This window comes from Rousettus aegyptiacus, unplaced genomic scaffold (assembly GCF_014176215.1).
Source record: "Rousettus aegyptiacus isolate mRouAeg1 unplaced genomic scaffold, mRouAeg1.p scaffold_m13_p_8, whole genome shotgun sequence".
Classification (NCBI taxonomy): domain Eukaryota; kingdom Metazoa; phylum Chordata; class Mammalia; order Chiroptera; family Pteropodidae; genus Rousettus; species Rousettus aegyptiacus.
In genome coordinates this window covers 51074195-51096401 of record NW_023416311.1, presented here as the reverse complement: position 1 = coordinate 51096401, position 22207 = coordinate 51074195, and positions in this window count along the sequence as shown.

Sequence of the window (22207 nt, the reverse complement as noted above, 5' to 3'; positions counted from 1 at the left end):
TATTTTTGTATTCCTCAGTAATAGTGTGTCATAAGAGCCTTTGGAAAATTTCCACATTTAACAATAATCAACAACGAAAGCAATATCGGTTAGAGGAAAACATAATGAGAACAGAAATATGAAGTCAAAATTATCAGTTATCTAGAGTATTAGAGAGGAGTTTTTATTTGCAACATGATAGAACCATGCTACTAAAAGTGGCTTAAACAAAAGGGAGTTTATTTTTTCAGCTGAGAAGTTAAAGCATAGCTGTGCTATTTTCCTCAGTGATTCTTCACTCACAGGCAGATGATTTTTACTTCCTGGAGGCTGGAGTTGGCCTCAGACACTTCAACCTACATTACATTTTTTTCCAGATACATGTGTAGAAGAGATTTTGCTTTACCAAAAATTTCAGTGAAATAGTGGGCCTGACAGTAGATGGCCTAAACTGGATCATGTACCAATCCATGTATCAGGGCCATGAGGTTGGCTGAGGACTGACTCATGGTTCCAATCTTGGAGTTGGCGTTGGAGTCAATGGCAGTTCTGTAAAGAACATTGGACCCAGAGTGGCAAGGATGGTTACCCTACAGTATGACAGACTTGTCAAAGATGAAGTGGAAATTGAGTAGGAAGAAAAAGCAGACATTCATCACAGTGAAAATCACAGAGACAACAAAATTAATGTACTCTTTGCTTTTGATCAGTTTATAAACATCATGACTTTAATTCCCTCCTGCATTTTGTCATTTGATATTTGGAACAGCCAGTAAATGGCAGCTGGTTTTGTATAGTAATATAATCAATCTCAGGAGGAATTGAGTGGGGGAAAGCCTAAAAGAGATAGACTCCCTTATCATTCTCTCATTTGTATCTTGTCTTGATCATACAATTTGTAAGTTTTTTTGTTTGTTTGGTTTTGAGCTCCGCAGTCCTATTTCAAAAGAGATCCCCAGCACTGCCATTACTGCTTCGTTTTACCTGCCCTGAAAAGAAAATTGTTTAATTTGTTTTAATGAAATCTCCAATGCAAACTCTTCTCAATGTAATTAAAGAAACTTTTATTTTCTTAGCTATTTATAATTCTCTTTTGATGTTTTCTTACCAAATCTACATCTGCATTTCAGTTAACATTAGCCCTTCTGTAAGAGCTAACTATTAACCTTTGGAGAACATTTTTTTTTTGGAGAAAAAAAGACAAATAAAAACTTAGATTTGTCTTAATAGTTTCTTTAGTTTCTTTCGTTATGGAATAACTCATAGTCCTGATCAGGTATATCAATAATAGACTTGAGACAAGTTGAGAAATTAGACTTCCAATGAATTTAGGTACAGAAAGAAATTTAATCTCAATATTGACATTCAGCACAATAAGACTAGAGAATGATGTAAATCTATTAATTAAATGTGGCCTTAAAATTACATGTTTTAAAAACATGTTAAAAGATTACTAATCTCTTACCTTAGTGACCAAAATGAGTTCTTTTCTTATATGAATCGAACATGTCCCTGAATATTAGAATAAGAAGAAGCCTGAAAAATTATCTATTGAAACCTTTTCCATTATAAATGCATTATGTAATGATCATAGAGATTAAATGTCTTGCCCACAGTTACATAACTATAGCCTAACTTGAAAATAAAACAAAGATCCTTTACTCAGTGGTCTATCACCTACTTATAAATGTATGGACACATAATGCCCTAAGTCCAGATCAAAGATAGTGTCTTTTGTTAAGGTACTATTGCTTTGAAACTTGGCCCTATATGTAATGTAACACAAGGAAGATGACGAAGAGATACATGTTGAAAGAGTTGGATAAAAAGGGCCAGGAAAGTATTATCCTTCAGGGTTTTGTTTACAGTGTCAGCCCTGCCATTTGTCCTCATTTTTTTATAATAATAACAAAGGCTAAGTGCTCTCTATTAGTTTTACTTAACATTTGAAAGCAAAGACTACTTTTAATTTCAGAGTAATTTAAAAATAGCTAAAACTGTTCGTGTCAGGTAAATAGTACAAATACAAAAAAAAAAGAAGACGTTATTAGCTTACATATGTATATGAATTTATTTCCCTAAAGCTTGTCTGTTACATGAGTCACTGATTAATAGAGACATATTAATTGTATGTTTAATTCTACATGTCCAACACCACAGTAGGAGATTATAGGAGGAAAAAATGTGGCAGTCTCTGTTCAGAAAACTTTAAAAAGTTGATCAGGTGGAAAATGAGACACCATTTGAGAAAATTACAGAGCAGTTTATAATGAAGGGATGGTTACTCAAAGTATAAACATTTTGAGAAAAGGAAAAAATCAGATAATTCAGTTATATTGCATTTATTTATAATCTCAATTCCTTTGTTTCAGTCTTATCTTTCTGCTACAGTTTATAATCTACAAATCACAATTAGACTGTAGTTTAAAAACCATAAGAAAAAGCTCCATGTAATTTAAAAAATTTAAGTTTAATTTCAAAATCTAATTAAAAAAATATTTTTCTAATCCTCATGGATGCCCCACAAGCCCCACTGCTCAATTCAGAGTCACAGTGCTATTGTGCTTGTCCAAAGGGCCCTGCCAGGTATGAGGAAACTGGCTCTTGCCAAAGCGTGTGCAGGGGTGGGGCCACTTGAGTCCAGAACTGGAAAGTATAAAGTGTGCATGCATGAGCTACAAACCCACAGGCTTTCCTGGAACCAAAGGCCCTCATTACAAAATTCTTCATTAAACATTTCTTTCTGGCAACTAGGCAACCTCATTCTAAATTTTTAAAGCTGCAAAGAGGTAGTTCAGAAAATAACATGAATCATAAGATTCCAATAAAACACGTAAGCTAAGAAAGATAATTACAATCAGAAAAAAATCATAAAAAATTAAAGAATTTTATTAATTGCTTCTTATATTGCTCATATATTTCCAGACCACCAACCTGGGTTAATCTCCCACAAAAGAGAAATTTAATCTTTCAAATACCAAAACTCATTCTTAAGCCAGAACATGAAAGAAACTATGTAATATTTTTAAAATATGTGTACAGTATTCAGAGCACTAGAATTATTATTTTGGGTTGATTTTTTTTGTTATGTCTAATTCCATATCAATAAAACAGCATTAGATTTGAAGTATAGGAAGCTTGTATTAAAATATATACAAAATAAAAGATATCATTAGAACTTCTATAAAGGCCCTGAACAATCAACTGTCGAATGTTAAAACCGATACAGCAATAATGGTAAATGCAAGATTTTAATAAAACTTTATTTAAAAATATATTTTCAGTTTCAGTAAAGGATCATTTGAAGCCTACTAATGTATAGAAAATTATTCTCATCAAAATATAGTAAATTATAATTTCTAATGATTGGGAGTTTTACCGAACCCCCTTTAAAGGAGATGTGATATGATAATTTTTAGCAGAAACAGATAATAATGAAAAGTAAACATGGAAACATATTAAATTACTTTGACCAAATTGGATGAAAATAATAGCTTTTATCTGTTATTAAATGAAACTATAATTTTTATCTTTTTTATAATAATAGTCAAATGTATTATGCTAATATATCAGATAATTTTATCTCTAAAAATTCTAAGTGAGCAAGTTGATTACTTTGGAGATTCATCTTCATTTGTGAAGCTAGATAATCGAATACATTTTTTATTAAATCAATTATCCTTTTCAGGTTATAACTTCTCATAAATGAAACTATATGAATATAGTTTCTTTATCATTGATAGAAGTTAAACTTTAAAAAGTACATATTTTAGCATTTTTTGTGAAGGATAATATTTTTAGCATAACTGTTCAACTACTTAACAAAAAGAGGCAAAATTACATTTCAGTGATTTTTCATGTGTAAAGCTCTATCCTGTGTGTTTACGCATTTACAAATACCCTATTGTAGCTCTCTTCCATTTTATGTGAGAAGAAACTGAGTCATAGAATAAAACTACTGAGGTCCTACAGTCTGAAAATTTGTTATTACTACAGAGTTTAAGTATTTGCATTTTCTCCCAAAGAATGGCAAGAAGTGGTTAATTCTTTATTTTCTTTTAGACTTTATCTTAAAGCAAAACAAACTCTTCTATAAATCTACACTAAATTGATCAAAAATAATCTAAAGAACATACATTCAAATAAATCAGGAATCACCGAGTCTCCTGTTAATCTTTTTTCTTTGGACATGTAATGGAAGCTGCCAAAAGAGTTGGTATGAAGTAAATGGAATGATAAATGTAAAATTCCTAAAACAGTGTTATAATTTAATAAACAATAGCATGAACTATTGCTTGATACGACTGATATTAAGTTGTTTAGGTTTACTTCCAAACATACAGTTTTAACCAAGAACCTAAGTAGTCACCTCCTCCAAGACACGAGGATGCTAGGAGACATAAAAATAAATTTCCCATAAGCCCTTAATTGTGAGAAAGTTCCTGTTACCTCTGGCTGTCCAACAATGAAGAACCAGAGTGGAATGATATTAAAGGAATAGTATTTTTTATATGTTGAAAAATAGTGCTTTTTTACTCAATTGCTTAAAACATTGCGGCAGTTTTCTAGGTAAGAGATGTAGGCAGTTTGTCTTTGTCAAAAGAACTTTCCTGGGCGACTTGCACAGATCACAAAGAACAGTGGGAAGTAAATGGGAAAATAGAGGCTGGAAATGATGTAGTAGCCAAGTCTAGTGGAGTGTAGAAGGAGAAAAGCATGAAAGGCAAGAAAAGAAATAGCTAGAATTGAGGAACTGACACCTTTTCCATATTTCTGGGAACAAGGTCAGATGTATAGTTACCTTTACTAACCTCATGGATAACATAAACTAGGTTCGATATAAATGATCAGGGGTTATCAAAAGTGATGCCTACAAGATAAAGTGTTGTACCTCAATGTAATCACTTTTTTCACCTCTCATTCTTGTATTACAAGGATTTATTTTTTATTATATTAATTAATTAGAAAGCAAAAGATGAGATAAATAAATAGCAATAATAAACATAGCAGGCATTTAATTAATACTTATTAATCTGTTTATTAATTTAAAAAATAAAGGCAAAAAATAGTTTTATATCTAGAACATCATGGCACAGTGCTTATGTGCTATACATTTTTAAGTTAGACTCTCTTTCTGTAGTTTTTATAGAAAAAGGCATTAAAATCTAGTGATTTACTGGAGTTTTTTGAGTAATTAAGGAAATGATTAGGATCAGAAACCTTATGGTTCTCATTACTACTGTGTGTGTGTGTCAGTGTATGCGTGTTTATCTTTGTGTGTGCGACACACAAGGGGGAGAGAGAGAGAGACTTCTAAAGCCTACATTATTGTGTTTCTGTTGCTTTAACAATGCATCTTTTCAGAGTCAGTGTGTGATCTATGCAGATGACAATCAGAATTATTCACTTAAATTGCCAGTGAATTCTAATTACCTTATTTATGATAAATTTCTGAGGAACGTTAATAATAGTATATATAGACTGGCTGAATGATTGCTGACCAATTAAGCGATCTATAAATATGTATTAGATAATTATTGTCAATTTATCAGTGGCCTCTCTCCTGTGTGATGCACTCTGTCTCTAAGCAGATCCCTCACCACTCACCCCCGCTCACTGTGTATACTCCAATTGTAGAACCACTTGCAATTCCCTATTTATTTTACAGTCTTTCTGGCCTCCAGATCCCTACAAATGCCATTTTCTCGACTATTACTTAAATCTTGTTAACTTTATCTGATTCTCAACTTTGTAAGGTTCTAACGTGTATTTCACTTTTCAGATGCTTAACCTTCAAAGCTCAGGTTAAGCATCTCCTCCTACAGGTATCACCAGAGTGCACAGTTCCTATGCACTCACGTGTCTCTCTTGTCTACTGTAAATTCTTCATGGAGCAGACACTTTGTCCAATATCATAGTCCCAGTATTTGGTAGTACAGGACCTGGCATAAAGTATGTACTTAATAGAGAAATATTATATAAATGCCTTGGTGAGCAGGTGAAACAGAAATGTATGTGGCACGCAAGATTAGTAGTAGGACGAGGAAATACTATGTACATTTGTGCAATATATTTAATCATTTTATATTCTTTATCCTAACAACTTCTCACAGTATTTTACCAATGAGCTTCAGAGAAATTAACTGTCTATATACATAGCTAGATTATTGAGACTGACCCGTATGAAAGAACAGACAATAGTGTTTAGTGTAAGCGTGTAAAATGCATGTTTCTGACTAAATGTTCTATGTGAATAAAAAAATGTAAGAAAGCAATTTGAGTGGCAGGTGAGATGTATTGCAAGACATAACAAGCTAAAACAGTGGTAAACTCTTTTAATAAATACCAGATAGTAAATATGTGAAAGTAGCCATACATAATATGTAAGTGAATGGTTGTGGATATGTTCTAATAAAACTTAAAAAAAAAAAAAATCAGGCAGTGAATTAGATTTACCCTGCACGCTTTAATTTGCAGACATTTGGACTAGAGGAAACTGGGTAAATAGGGATACTTTCTTGGAAGAAAAGGTTTCTACATGATTCCTCTAGGATTAGTAAGCCAGAGTTGATGGTAATTAACTATGTAGCTACATGTAGTTTCTAAAGAGAACTGGCGACCTCTGCCCACTATATGCTTTTTTCCTTTCATAATAGGCATCACCTATCCAGTTATTTAGTAATATCTCCAGAAAAAAACATTTACATATAACTTTATTTTAATATATTATAATTTTATATTTTTAAATTTTGTGTTATACAGTATAAATCATAAAGATTGCTCAGATCAATATTTGCTGTTACTGAATAATTATCCTTAAGTCTGCTTTCCTAAAAGCTGATAATACATATAATTATCTTTATTTTAAAAGCCATATTGAGAAATGATTACTCTTAAAGAATGGTAAAAACTATAAAATCTATCCGTGAAACACAATTGAGTAAAATGAATAAAGAAAATTTTTTTGCCATTATCATTTTATGACTTCTTTGTATCTGGTGCTTTAGGATTTTTCTATCTGTTAAATACAGAGAAAACTGTAACTAGACTTATATAAACATAAAATGAGAAACCATCAAGGAAGCTCTAAAAACACTGCAGTGCTTAGCAATTCAATTTTAAAAGACATAAAACCCAAAGGTCCTGTTTAAATAATTACACAGTTATAAAGATAAGTTAAATATAAATGCCTTTTCTTATATAATCTATTGGGTTGGATTTAAATTAGTGCTAAACAAAATTTTGAAGGTAAATATATATCTATAGGAAGAATTCCGGACATTAATAGAAGCTACATATATTACATTCTAAATGAATGATGGCATCTCTTTTCTCTAACTTGTGCCAAAACAATCACGAGACACTTAAATCCAAGAAATTGATACAAGTGAAATTAATTCATATACATCCTCCATATTCCGATTATAAAATATCTAGAATATTTACATATGAGCCTTGGTTTGGGGACAGAACTAGTCTTATTGTTGTGATGCAGTAGGACCTTCTTCATTCTTAGCAAACTACACTTCTCAGGATGCTCCTAAAATTTGGTCCATAGAGTGTTTACCAGGGACTAATCTCCAAATACAAAGGTGCCTTGCAGCATGCCTACAGAACACCAGTTGCACAATTGGTGAATGGATTTTTGTTAATGATCTTATGAGTATGAATTCTGTGAATTTAATGAACTTAATGTCCAAGAAAATAGATTATGGAAACAATTCTTCCAAGTAAAGTATTCCTATAAGATCTGTCATATCTACCTTGTCTGATGTTCCTAGATTTTGTGAACTAGGGATAAAAGTATATTCATCTCAGATTAAATCTGACACTTTTTGACCATCGATCACAATGGACATTTGGTACAGGCATCATCAGAAAATATTATTCTAGGTGATTTCTAATCACTTACCCTCTCTTCTTCTTTATACAGTGTTGTTGCTTGCTTTGCTAGTTCAATCTCCTATGGACTACTATAGACTTTCACCTGAAGCACAACATGCAAACTAAAGTTTTGTTCAATATAATATCATGGATATTTCTAAAGTGAAAAAAAATGGCTTTCTTTTATGGAAAACAAAGTATTTTTAACAAGGAAGCAAAACTGTAGACTTTGTATAACCCGATAATAATTAATTATAATTAGTTTTCAATTTCTATGTGTCTATCATGTTAGAATTGGCTAGTTTATGTATTGCTAAGAGTAGCTGGCATTGGCATATCCTGGAGATTTTTGGAAATGGTGGACTCTCAGGTTCCACCAAATCTACTAAATAAGTTTAAGAAACATTTTTTCTGGAATATTTTATTGCCACCCACAAGCTATTCACATTTCCTGAGCACCAACTGTATTCCATACCCTGTGTTAAAGAATGGTGTGTTGTAATTTTTAAATCTTTATATGTTCTTGATGCCTCAGCACCCCCAGAAACACACAGTGAGCAACCCTCTGGGTAGCGAGGTGCACCAGTGTGATCAGATTCTCTCCCACAAGTTCCCCTCCTTGCTCTTTCCTTACTGTGACATACAAATGCGCCGATGAAATCCTCTGATGCCTTTTACTCGTGTACTCTACTCTGACTCCCAATAAAGGCTCTCGTCCAGTCCTCACTCTCTCCCTTACCTCTCAACCTGCTTTGTTGAGCCAACTCCCATGGTGTCCCTCTCTTATGGTCCTCGTGTGGTGTGGGTGCCTCCCTCTTCTAGGTTCTGTGAGTATAGTAACTGCTTTTATTTCATATGCCTTTCTGAGTGTAATTTCCATGGTCATATGGAGTGATCCTTAAAGACTCCACAAGAGGGACTTGCTCCTCCATTTACAACATAAATGGGAATAAGATAAATTATACCTGGTCTCTGCCTGAGGAGATCATGGCCTGATGGGAAAGAAAGCAGGCACATAGGGTGATATTTGGTGAACAGATTGCGAAGGAAAGAGTAAAGGGGAATTACATTTGTTCCCTTATGGCAGTCAGAAAATTGGAATGAGCCGTAATAACTGGAAAACGTCATTTAAAAGGAGAATAGTATATTTTTCATTCCTCCTCAAGACATGTACTCTCTATCAACAAGGAGCATGTGAGAGCTGTGCTCATAGTAAGATTTTATTACCCAGAAGTTCTCAATTCCATAGAAAGGGTTAATGTGGAAAAGTGCACATTTGGGAGAAATGTACCCATCATAGACAGGGAGGGATCGAGACTAATCTCTGTGAAGAGATTAATAGAACATCCTCCATGACTCATGCCCTGCTGGTTAGGATTTAAGAAGAACTGGTTCAGCACTGCACCTCATTTACAACTTCCCTGCCTATCCCTAATAATCGCAGCCTTGCGTTCGCTCTGTACCTTGCGTTCTCTAAGACCAATGTCATTATGTTTCAGAATGTCAGTTTTCACAAGAAGCTGCAGACTACCAGATCACTGCCTACTCATCTGTGTCCTCTACTACCAGGAACCCTTAGCACATTCTCTATTTAGACTCTTTTTTATCTGTTCCCAATACCCCAAATGCTTCCTTTGTGCACTCTGAAATTTATGTCCCATCAACAGTAAAATCTCCTAAGTTATCCACCTTTATCCTGAGGATTTCCTTCATCATTTTTTTTTTTAAGGGATATTGGGTTTCCACTGAGGACACTGTTTCCTCTGTAGCCCTCTCAGAACTTTGGGAGCACTGGGCTTGGAGTTAGAGAATTTGTGTCTGGGTCCGTCACCTCCCAACACTTCTGCTTCCCTGCAACCCAAAATCCAAGTTTTAAAACTGGTCAATGGGCTATATCCCTACTTTCCTAATTGTGTTGTCATCTATAAAAACCCAGTTTCTCTCACTTCTTAATAAATATAACTTCTAGATCATTCCCTTTATTTTAAGGACATCGCCTGCCTTACTTCCTGGTAATCAAAAGTACAAATTTAGATAATCTTTGCAATGGTCTGGCCTCTCAGTCTTTTGAACCATTCTTCTCCAGCGATTGATTGATTGATTAATTCATTGATTTTATAGTGACGTTGGTTAATGAAATCCAATAAGTTTCAACTGTACACTTAAACAGTAAGGTATCTATATGTTTACACTGAGCATTCATCTCCCATAGTTAGATTTCTTTCTGTCACCACGTATTTGACCCCTTTTACCCCATCTACCCTTTACTCCCCCACCCCCTACCCTCTGGTAAGCACTAGTCTATAATCCATGTCCATGAGTCTCTTGTTTGTTGTTCCTGTTCATTTGTTGCTTTTAGGTTTATATCCCACATAGAAGTGATATCATGTGGTTTTCAACTTTCTCAGTCTGGCTTATTTCACTTAGCTTAATTATCTCGAGGTCCATCAATGTCATTGCAAATGTCAGTATTTCATCTCTTCTTTGGCTGAGTAATATTCCATTGTATATGTGTACCACAGCTTCTTTAACCAATCGTCTATCATAGGACACTTCGGTCTTGGCCACTGTGAATAATGCTGCCATGAACATTGGTATGCAAATATCATTTCAGATATGGATTTTCAAATATGTAGGGTAAATACCCAGTAGAGGGATTGCTGGATCATATGGTGGATCAATTTTAGTTTTTTGAGGAGCCTCTATACTGTTTTCCATAGTTGCTGTACAATTTGCAGTCCCACCAGCAGTGTATGAGGGTTGCTATTTCTCCACATCCTCTCCAGCATTTGTTATTACTTGTCCTGTTGTTTATGGCTGTTCTAACAGGTGTGAGATGGTATCTCACTGTGGTTTTGATTGCATTTCCCTAATAGCTAACGATGTTGAGCATCTTTTTATATATTTTTTGGCCATTTGTATGTCCTCTAGGGAGAAATGTCTATTCGGTTCCTCTGCCCATTTTTTGATTGGATCATTTGTTTTGTTGTTATTGAGTTGTATGAGTTCTTTGAATATTTTGGATATTAGGCCCTTATTGGAAGCATTTCTTGCAAATAGATTTTCCCATTCTGATGGTTGTCTCTTTATCTCGTCAATGGTTTCTTTTGCAGAGCAGAAGCTTTTTGGTTTGATGTAATCCCATTCATTTATTTTAGCTTTTACTTCCCTTACCTTTGAGGTCAAATTTATAAAATCCTCTTTAAGTCCAGGGTCCTTGACTTTCTTTCCTATGTTTTCTTCTGTGCATTTATTGTTTCTGGTCTTTTATTCAGGTCCTTAATCTATTTTGAGTTAATTTTGGTGTATGATGATAGACAACAGTCTAGTTTTATTTTGCAGGTGGCTTTTCAGTTTTCCCAGCACCATTTATTGAAGAGACTTTCCTTTGTCCACTGTATGCTTTTGGCTTTTTTGTTGAAAATTATTTGTCCATATCAATATGGGTTTACTTCTGGACTCTCTATTCTGTTCCACTAGTCCATGTATCTGTTTTGCTGCCAATACATGCCATTTTGATTACTGTTGCTTTGTACTAAAATTTGAAGTCGGGCAGAGTGATGCCTCCAGCCTCATTCTGTTTTCTCAGGATGGCTTTGGCAATTCGGAGTCTTTTGTGCTTCGGTACAAATCTGATGATTTTCTATTCTATTTCTTTAAAAAAAGTCAATGGGATTTTGATGGGGATTGCATTAAATCTGTATAATGCTTTAGGTAATATGGTCATTTTAACTATGTTGATTCTTCCAATTCAAGAACACGGAATATCTTTCCATTTTTTTGTATCTTCTTCAATTTCTTTTAATAGGGTCTTGTAGTTTTCATTATATAGGTCCTTCATTAAATTTATTCCTAGGTATTTTATTCCTTTTGTTGCAATTGCAAAAGGAATTATTTTTCCACTTCTTTACTGACACTTCATTATTAGAGTATAGGAATGCTATGGATTTTTAAACATTGATTTTGTATCCAGAAACTTTAGCGTATTTGCTTATTGTTTCTAGTAGTGTTCTTGTGGAGTCTTTAGGGTTTTTCTATATAGAGAATCATGTCATCCGCAAATAGTGACATTTTGACTTTTTCGTTTTCTATTTGGATGCTCTGTGCCCTTGGGATGAAGCTAACTTAATTGTGGTGTATAATCTTTTTAATATGTTACTATATTTGGTTCGCCAGTACCTTATTTTGGATTTTTGCATCTGTGTTCATGAGAGATATTTGTCTGTAGTTTTCTCTTTTTTTGTTATCCTTACCAGGTTTCAGTATCAGGGTAATACTGGCCTCATAAAATGAGTTGGGGAGTATTGCCTCTTCTTTAATTTTTTTGAAAAGTTTGAGGAGAATAGATATTAAATCTTCTTTGAATGTTAGGTAGAATTCACTGGCGAAGTCATCTGGTCCTGGACTTTTACTTTTTGGTAGGTTTTTGATGATTATTTCAATTTCCACACTGCTGATCAGTCTATTTAGATTTTACAGATCTTCTTGATTCAATCTAGGAAGGTTGTAGTTTTCTAAGTACTGGTCCATTTCTTCTAGATTATTAAATTTGGCATTGTGTACTTTTTCATACTATTCGTGTATTTCTGCGATGTCAGTCGTAACTTCCCCCTTTTTCACCCATGATTTTGTTTATTTGTGTCCTCTTTCTTTTTTCTTTAGTGAGTCTAGTCAGGAGTTTGTTAATTTTCTTAACCTTCTCAAAGAAAGAACCAGCTCTTTGTTGCATTTATTTTTTTTTATTATTTTTCTGTTTTCAATTTCATTTATTTCTGCTCTAATTTTGGTTATTTCTTTTCTTCTGCTGACTTTAGACCTCAATTGTTCTTCCTTTTCTTTTTCTTTTTTTTTTTCAGATGAAGTGTTAGGTTGTTTATTTGGGCTCATTCTTGTTTTTGGAGATAGGCCTGTAATGATATGAACTTTCTTCTTATGACCGTGTCCCAAAGTTTTGCTGTGTTGTACTATCATTATCATTCATTTCTATGTATCTCTTGATTTCATTTTATTTCTTCCCTGACCTAGTTATTCTTCAGTAGCATGTTACTTAATCTCCATGTATTTAAGGTTCTCCCTGATTTCTTTTTGCAGTTGATCTTTAGTTTCAAAGCATTATAATCAGAGAATATGGTTGGTATGCTTTCAACCCTCTTATATTTGTTGAGGCCATCTCTGTGTCCCAGAATGTGGTTGATTCTTGAGAATGTTCCATGTGCACTACAGAAGAATGTATAAGCAGCTGTTTTGGGATAGAAGGATCTGTAAATGCCAATTATGTCCAGTTGGTCTAATGTGTCATTTTAGGATGTTATTTCCTTATTGATTTTCTGTTTGGTGATCTGTCCATATCCAACAGTGGGATATTTAAGTCCCCTACTACGATAGTAATTTGGTCTGTTTCTCCCTTTAGTTCCGTTAGTAATTGCTTTACATATTTCGAGGCTCCTTGATTGGGAGTATAAATATTACTAAGTGTTATATCTTCTTGGTGCATGATTCCCTTTATCATTATGAAGTATTCCTTAGTATCTTTCTTTACCTTTTTCTTTGAAGTCTAGTTCGTCTGATATTAATACCACTACTCCGGCTTTTCTCTGAATGTCATTTGCTTGAAGTATCATTTTCCACCCTTTCACTTTGAGTCTATATTTGTCTTTGGAGCTGAGATGTGTCTCTTGGAGGCAGCATATGGTTGGGTTTTGTTTTCTGATCCTTTCTGCAACTCTGTGCCTTTTTATTGGTGAGTTCAGTCCACTTACCTTTATGATAATTATTGAAATATGAGGTAGCCATTTTATCTTTTGCTTTCTGGTAGCTCGGTGTTTCCATTGCTTCCTTGTCCTTGTGTTTCTGTTTTCTTTATTTTGGTTGGCTTTTGTGGGTTTTGCCTCTGGTTCTTCTTGTTCTAGATTATATACTTCAGTTCTGAATCTTCTGTGTGTGGTTACCATTACTAATATATAAAGGATAGTAATATATCTATATATACACGTGTATATATATATATACATGTATATACGTGTATATATATATATATATATATATATATAGTCCATTTTCTTCTGCACATGCTTTATTTCCATCCCCCTTTGTGAATTTAGACCTTTGAATCCTTTCCTTTTTTGTCATTGTTGTCTCAATTTGTCCCTATGTGTGCTGAATATTTTTTCCTACCTTGCTATAACAATTCTCTTCTTCTTTATGCTTATAATGCCCTGTTCTTAGTAAGGGTTGCATTCCTCTGCTTCTATTTGCCTGATAGTCACCTTACTCCTAATTATGTATTTTTTTTTGATAATTTTGGTTTAGGTGAGCTGACTCCTTTCAGTATTTCCTGTAGTGCAGGCCTTGTAGTAGAGAATTCCCTCAATTTTTGTATGTCTGGAAAGGTCTTTATTTCTCCTTCATATCTAAAGGAGAGTTTAGCTGGATACATTATTCTATACTGGAAGTTCCTTTCACTTAGTAGTTCGAATATTGGATTCCACTCCTTTGTGGCTGTGAGGTTTGTGCCGAGAAGTCTGACGACAGTCTAATAGGCTTTCCTTTATAAGTTACTGTTTTCTTCTCCCTGGCTGCCCTGAAAATTCTGTCCGTCACCGATTTTTGATAATTTTAATACAATGTGTCTTGGCGAAGGCTTTTTTTGTTTTAGATAAGCGGGTGTTCTGTTGACTTCTTGAATTCCAAGCTCCAGCTCATTCTTTAGATTTGGGAAATTCTCATCAACTATTTGTCTGAAAATGTTTTCTAGCCCCTGCTCCTTTTTCGCTCCTTCGATAATCCCATTATATTTATGTTTCCTCTCTTGATGGTATCGGCTAGTTCTTGTATTTCTTTTCCATTATTTTTCATTCTTCAGCTTCTCTCTTCTTCCTTCTGATTAATTTCTAGATTTCTGTCTTCGACATCACTTATCCTTTCCTCTATTTGGTCGACTCTATTTCCCAAGCTTGCTACTTTATTTTTCGACTCTCGCAGTGTGTTTTTTATCCAGAAGATCTCTTCTGTTCTGTTTGAGGGTTTCAATTTGTTTGCTAAAGAACTCATTCAGCTCATCTAGTTGTTTTTTCAATTCCTGAAATTATTGATATGACTTGTTTTGGAACTCATTGAGTTTTTTCAATCCTGAATTCTCTATTATTTAAGTTGCATATTTCTATGTCCGTAAGCTTATTTTCTGGAGATTTTTCTCTTTTTCTAAGATGCCTTATCACTTTGGTTGTTCATGGTGTTTAATGGATTATTTCCCCCCTGGGCATTAATGGAAATGTATTCTACTTTTTTTAAAAGGAAGATTTATTATATAAAGGTCTCTCTTTAGCCTGTTGCAAAGAAGGCGCTTGTCTTTTGGTTTCCAGTAGGTGACATCTAAGCCTCTTGGATCTCTGCTTTATATAAAGCTTTAATAATGCCTGCTTTTTTTTTCCTTGCAGATGTTTAATCTTGCACTCTCCTCCTCAGTCTCAGTGTTAGTGACAGCTTTGGTAGCATTTGCTCAGATTCCCTTGGTGCTCCACAGTAATCGATCTCAGAGGGTATGGGTTGAGGGGGTCCTCAGAGTGGGTTGGCAGCTATGGTTCAGCCTCGGTTTTCCAACCACGACTGGTAAAAATCAACTGTTGCTTCTCTGCCAACCCACTTCTCTGCTTTCTGCTCTGATGACTGGGCCCTGCCACTGGGCACATAGAGCTCACAGCTTTACCAGGCAGGGCTATTCAAGGAACTCGCCACACCTTCTATCCTCCTCATCCTCCTACAGGGCAGCTGTGAGAGACATCTTCTTTATTTCTCCCAGTCCACTGCACGACACCTGGGTTCTGACCTGTGGTAGCTCTTATGCACAGATCCCATGCTCGGATGTGCTGGTGTGCAGTTAGGGTGTTTTTTGTTGAGTTTTAGATGTTCAGCTTATTGTTTCAAGGGGAGAGATCTGGAAACATCTCTCACTCCACCGTATTTCGTATCTAAAAATCCAGTGATATTTACTTTCAATTATTTGAGCTCTTCACTGGTATGACCATAACCTAAACCCTGTCATTACCAATATCTGCTACCCTTCCAGCTGATCAATTTTGTAAACCTCATTTGCTCATTACCTCCTAATGTGTTAACTCTTTCCCTCTGGAACTACAAATTCTCACTGTACTTCCTATTCATTATTTATATCAAGCTACCTGAAAGTTCCTCCTTTTCCCCTTCTCTCTCTCTCCCTCTCTCCCTCTCTCTCTTCCTCTTTTAAAAATTTACCTTATCTTTCTAATAATGCCTTCTAGTCTCATGGTATTAAATACATATACTATATGCTGATGATGATGATGATGTTAATATTTACAGCCCCTTCTCTCTCTCAAACGTCAGATTTACACTAAAAAATAAGTGAAGAAGGATAGAAATCTCTGCCTATTATTTTTCTTTGGTGACATGGTAGTTCTTCAATAAATTCTTGTTCAATATGTTTAATATGTAAAATTACACTGTAATACAGCCACACAGGTAATAAAAAGGTACACACCTTAATGAAGTTACTCTATGTAGGAGCATTGTTTATACCTTGCAAGAGTTCACAAAATCAAAGATTTAGCTACTTCGTTTTCATATAATTAAATAATAAAAGTCATAAATCGTCCTGGGTAATTTTACTATAAGAAAAGAGAACTCATAAACAATATCTGAAAAAAAAAACTAGAGACTAATTTATTTGGTAGTGTTAGGGATGTTTATATGAATTTATTGTCTGATAACCATATGAAACATAAATATAATAATTCCTAGGGTATGAAAAAGTTAGTAGAACTTTTATTGACAGTATATGGACAAAGTAAAATAGGTATTTAACATCTTATGTTTGTTCAGATTATTTTTTAAAATATATTGGAAAAGAATTCCTTGCATATCTTTATTCTCAAGTAAAATGCTTCACCAGAACTTGTAAAATATAAGGATGTTTTAACTTATGCAATTTTGCCTCAACTTTAAAAGGTTCTGGATTATAATGACTGGTTTGGTCTCAGCTTATTATGTGATAGAGATGAGTGCAAGAAAATTGGCCTGGATATTCTGTAAGAACCCTGTGTTGTTTCATTGTGATTTAGGAAATCATTGAGCTTTGTATCACTTTGAACAGACTGTCATTCTTCCTAACAGTGCATGAACAGGAATAATGATTTATAATAAGTGGGCCATTCTTTAATAAAAGATTTTTCAGATGGGGCTAGGGTAGAGAGCTCTGCTTCACTGAAGCAATCATAACTGTCCTTGGATGTCCTCAGCATTCAGCCCAGAGTCTCAGTAGAGAAAGCAGAGGAATTTCATTTATCAAATTTCAATTTTTTATCTCTTTCCTGTTAAGCAAGGCAGCAAAGTATTATTAACTCTCCAGTATCTCTTGTTAAGCAGCTTATGGTATATCTCTGTTGAAAAGGAAGTTTCTAGACTTATATTCCTAAACTTGCATTTATGCACATAATTTCTAATACCAAATTAATAACCTTTCAACATCTCTAGCTTTGCTTTCCTATGTGTGACAACTAAAGAAGCTAAGATGAAATTTGAGACCATATACTGAATAGGTTTTATATACAAAGGTAAAATAATAATATAACTTAAAAAACAGAAAATATTTAAAAATTAAAATATTAATTCTACCAATATTAAACTTTCGTAATGTGTAAATTTACTTGCATACCCTAATTTCTGAAGTTTATAATTATAAATTTACAAGATTTTTCTCCGTTCATCTTCAGACACATTCAACATTTTTTTTAAAAGCTTAGAACTATATTCTTCCCATTTTCTTCTTTGTTATTTTGAAATTTTTGTATTTCTTCAGAAGAATCAGGAATGCTGTATTCAGAGAAGTTACATTTCTGAAGTAGAACTAATTAACAAGTGCGAGAGTCAGTATTAGAACTCAGAGAGAGTAGAGTAATTTATTTTACTACCTGGTCATGCAGCCTTCTTCTTTGACACCTTTAGAAGAAGTTATTCTTAACTTTTTAGAGGAATTAACACACCAGGCTGAGATAGGAGATATCTCTGAAGTAGTTATCTTTATAAAACAATATATTTTTAATTGCTACTTGGTTTACTTGGATTTTTCTTCATTTACCATATATTTTATTTTTTTTATTTTCATGTGATTTTACCATCCTATTAATTTTGCATATAACTAATTTAAACTTTAGAGAAGTAGTTTATTGTGACTAATGAAACAAAGATATATTTTAAAAAATTAATACTCCATCACCCACACTTCCACTAATGATCTCCTAATGTGTCAAAGGTTAACAGCTCTTGTGTAACCTTTAAAAATTTCTCTAGCTGATAAATCATACACAAACGTAGGTGATTTAGTCATAATTTATGCATTTCTTTGAATCTGACTTTTTCAGTTAGCATTACAAATGAATATTTTTTATTTAAATAGTCTCAGATAATTGTATGTTATTTATTTATTGGAATCTCTTCAACTACAGTCCATATGGTCTAAATTCAGATTGTTTTGAGGTTTTTGCCAATGTAATAACTCCAAGAGTAAATATTGCTGTACATATACCTTTGTATGTTGATGACTTGTTTCTAAAATAGAGATTTCCACATATATACCATTATTAACTGAAAAGGTGAATACCTTTAATGTTAATAGATATTGTTGGATTATTCTCAATTTGGAAAAGTCAAGAGAAACATACATCCCACCAGTCATGTGTTTAGGTGTCTATGTCTGACATCCTCAAAAGCATATAAGTTTTTACTTTTATTCACACTTATGTTTTTTTCTGGTTTAATTTTAAAAAGTGTTTTTTTTACTCTTAACTTTTATTTTACTTAGCACAAATGAAATACAATATTGTCTGCATCCTTTTATTACAATATTTACTTTCCTTTTTATAAATTTTCTAATATATAGTTTACCTGATTTTGTTAGATTTTTTATATTTTCACCTAATTTAAAAGTTTTTTGTATACTAGCGATATTAGCTGTTTTCGTTATGTATGTTGTAAATAGTTTTTGCATTTTGTTATTGACCCATTATTGTCATGATACATGACTATACATATATACTATATGTATACTGTAGTATATTTTATATACTATAGATATAAAAACATTATTTTATCATGCTAAGAGAAATGTTAGACAGAAAAATCTGGGAACCATATAATTTCACTCGTGTGAAAGATATAAACTGAAAGCAACAAATGAATAAGGCAAACAAACAGAGTGTCATGGACACAGACCAGTTTAGTGTTTACCAGAGGGAAGGTAGGGAGGGAAGAGGTAGATAAGGGTAAAGGAAGTCAAATATCAAGTGATGGAAGGAAACAACTTTAGTTGGTGAACACAAAATGCAATATACTTATGTATTATTGAACTATACACTGAAACCTATATAATTTTATTAACCACTGTCATTCCAATAAATTTAATTAAAAAAAAAACATTATTTGGGCACTGATCATGGCAGAGTGAGTACCTGTTATCCAAAACCTTCTGTTTAAAATCAATTAGAAAATTTTAAAAATATGTCAAGTAAATGATTTTGGAAATTGGACAACAACATGGAGCCATGGTCCCTCAGGGAATACAAATGAGGAGAGCCCTGAGAACAGCCAGGCTTTTTATTTTGGTGGGAGTACTTTGGCCTAAAGAGAGCTTGGTAGTCTCATTGATGGAGGACACAGAAGTTGATCTTTGAGGAGAATGAGGTGGCTGGAATTTGTAGGGCAGAGAGCCAGAGAAGAGGAAGTTAATTATAGAAATATATCCAGAAATTTGTATAGAGGACCTCTTAAATGTTTGCCTCAACCTTATACCTTATACTTTATAATGTTTGCCTCAACCTTAAACTGTGCATGTGTAGGGTTCAATTCCATGAGGCTAGGCAAAGAACAACCAATGAGGTCATGAGCCAACCGACAACCATAGCTCATGCAGATATAGAAGGTTCAAATCTGAACAGGCAAAGTAGAAGATTCCTTGTTGAAAACATGGGCATTCAGTAGAGGATGTAAGTGTAGAAATAAACTTATACTTATATTATTATTTAATAATATTGTTGTTAGCATATATCTAACAACAATATTATTAAAATTGAAGGTGAAATATAGTTTCATGTGAATATTTTTTATGTTTTGTTCTAGTATCTTTATTATATTTAAATTTAATTATTTAATCTTTCTGGATTTACATTGGGATATAGTATAAGTTAATAAGATAAAGAGTTTTTTTTTTTCACTTTTTCTCTTGGAGATATAGACAAATATGGTCTCCCAGTTATTAAACTATCTTTTTCTGACTGCATTGAAGAACAGTCTACTTGTGTTGTATATTGAGTTTTCATGTATGCTTGTATATCTATTTATGGATACTTTAATATGTTTCACAGATTTATTTTTATTTTTCTAAAATATTAAATATTTTAGTGTAGTAGTTATATAGTAATATTTAATATTTAGTACAGGATTGCTCCACCACACTAGTTTTCATTTTTATTGTCCTCACTTTAAAAATTTCATGAATTTTCTTGGGCATTAGTTCAAAAAAATATGACTATTTCAAAAGGAGGAAGAGAACCACAGCAACAGGAAAAACACAACAGCAAAATTTCCTTGAGTCAGATTACAGCTGCATATAATTTACAGAATATTTTGAATAACTAAAATCTTTGAGGTCTTCCTATCCAAGAATAAGAGTATTACTTTGAATTATTTCAGGTCATACACACACACACACACACACACACACACACACACATACATAATGCTGAATATACTATAAACATAAAATTATACATAAAATATACATAGATTTCCTGTTAAATATATTATGCTATATAATTCTTATAGTTATGTATATATACATATAAAAAAGGAAATATAACAGATATTTGTTGTTTTATATATTCATGTGGATAGATTTCCTATTCAATGTATTGCTAAATATTATTTTGAAACATTTATGGATGATATATCAGTTACCTATTGATTGTTAATTAACAAAATATCTCAAAATTCAACTGATTTAAAAAAGAGCCAACCTTTTATCAACTTATGAATCAGAAAGCCAGTAATTTAGAGTGAGTTCAGCTGTCAATATGTCTTCCTCAAACGTGTCATCAGCCACTGGTTGGTTTGTCCTCGTTTCTGGGTGTTCACTAGCAGTGAACTGGGGTGCAGTTTTTTACCCTCTTAGGGGTTAGCCTATATTCTCATGAAGGAACTTGAGTTTGAAGAGAAGAAATTAAATCACAAAAGACTTCAATGCCTTAAAATGGCTAGTGTCAGTTTCTCATATTCATTCGGTGAAAGTAAGTCACACAGTCAGAACAGATTAAAGGAATGGAGAAATTGTGGCAACTATGTTAGATTCTCGAGAGAACCAAAAAATCAAAATTGCAAATCATGTACATATAAGGAGGCTGTCGATTAGGGTTATTGCAGCATTCAATCTACCACAAAAGTACTATTTAGTAACTATATTTTAAATGGTTATTGTAAAAAGAGTCACATCTCACAAAATTTTGTATTTAATTTTGGCACATATTTTAGAATTATACATTAGACTTTGGAGATACTTGATTTTATCATCTAGAAATGCATATAATTTTTTGTCTGGTACTTTATAATATTTTTCCTTATTTTTTTTTTATCATGTCATCCAGAAGCTGCAAAACAATATTGAAAAACAATGACAGCAGTAAGTTTCTTTAATTTGTTCCTTAGGAATTCCATGTATTAAATGAGAAATATGTATTAATTTGGTTGTACTCTCTAATTTCCAAGTAAAAAAGATGTACTTTACTATTTAGATTTCTAGCAACAACAACAAACAACAACAAAAACAGAAAACAATTTGGATGCACATAATTCAAAGAGAGTTTATTACAAAAGTTTAGAAACTGCAAGGGATAGTGCTGGAACCTCGGACTAGTAGTAGACAAAGACTCACCACCTCTAGGTCTGTGGCTGAATGAGTTTTCCCAAAATGTCTGTAACAATATTGGGGGGTCTTATGTATCCTCCATAAGAATCTTACCACTTCCCAGTTAAGAGTTCGAATCTATTTCCCCTCTTCTTACAACTGCACAGGACTTGGTGACTGACTGAATAGGAAGAATAGGGTGGAAGTAGTGCTACAAGACTTCTGAAGCTAAACCTAGGGTAGGTTTTTAGGCTAAATCTAAAAAAAGAGTAGAGTTTCTGTCTAGTTTCTGTCTCCGTCTCTCTGTCTCTCTGTCTCTCTGTTTCTCTCTCTCTCTCTCTCTCTCTCTCTCTCTCTCTCTCTCTCTCTCTTTCTCTCTCTCTGTCTCTCTCTCTCTCTCTGAAGGTCCAGCTGACG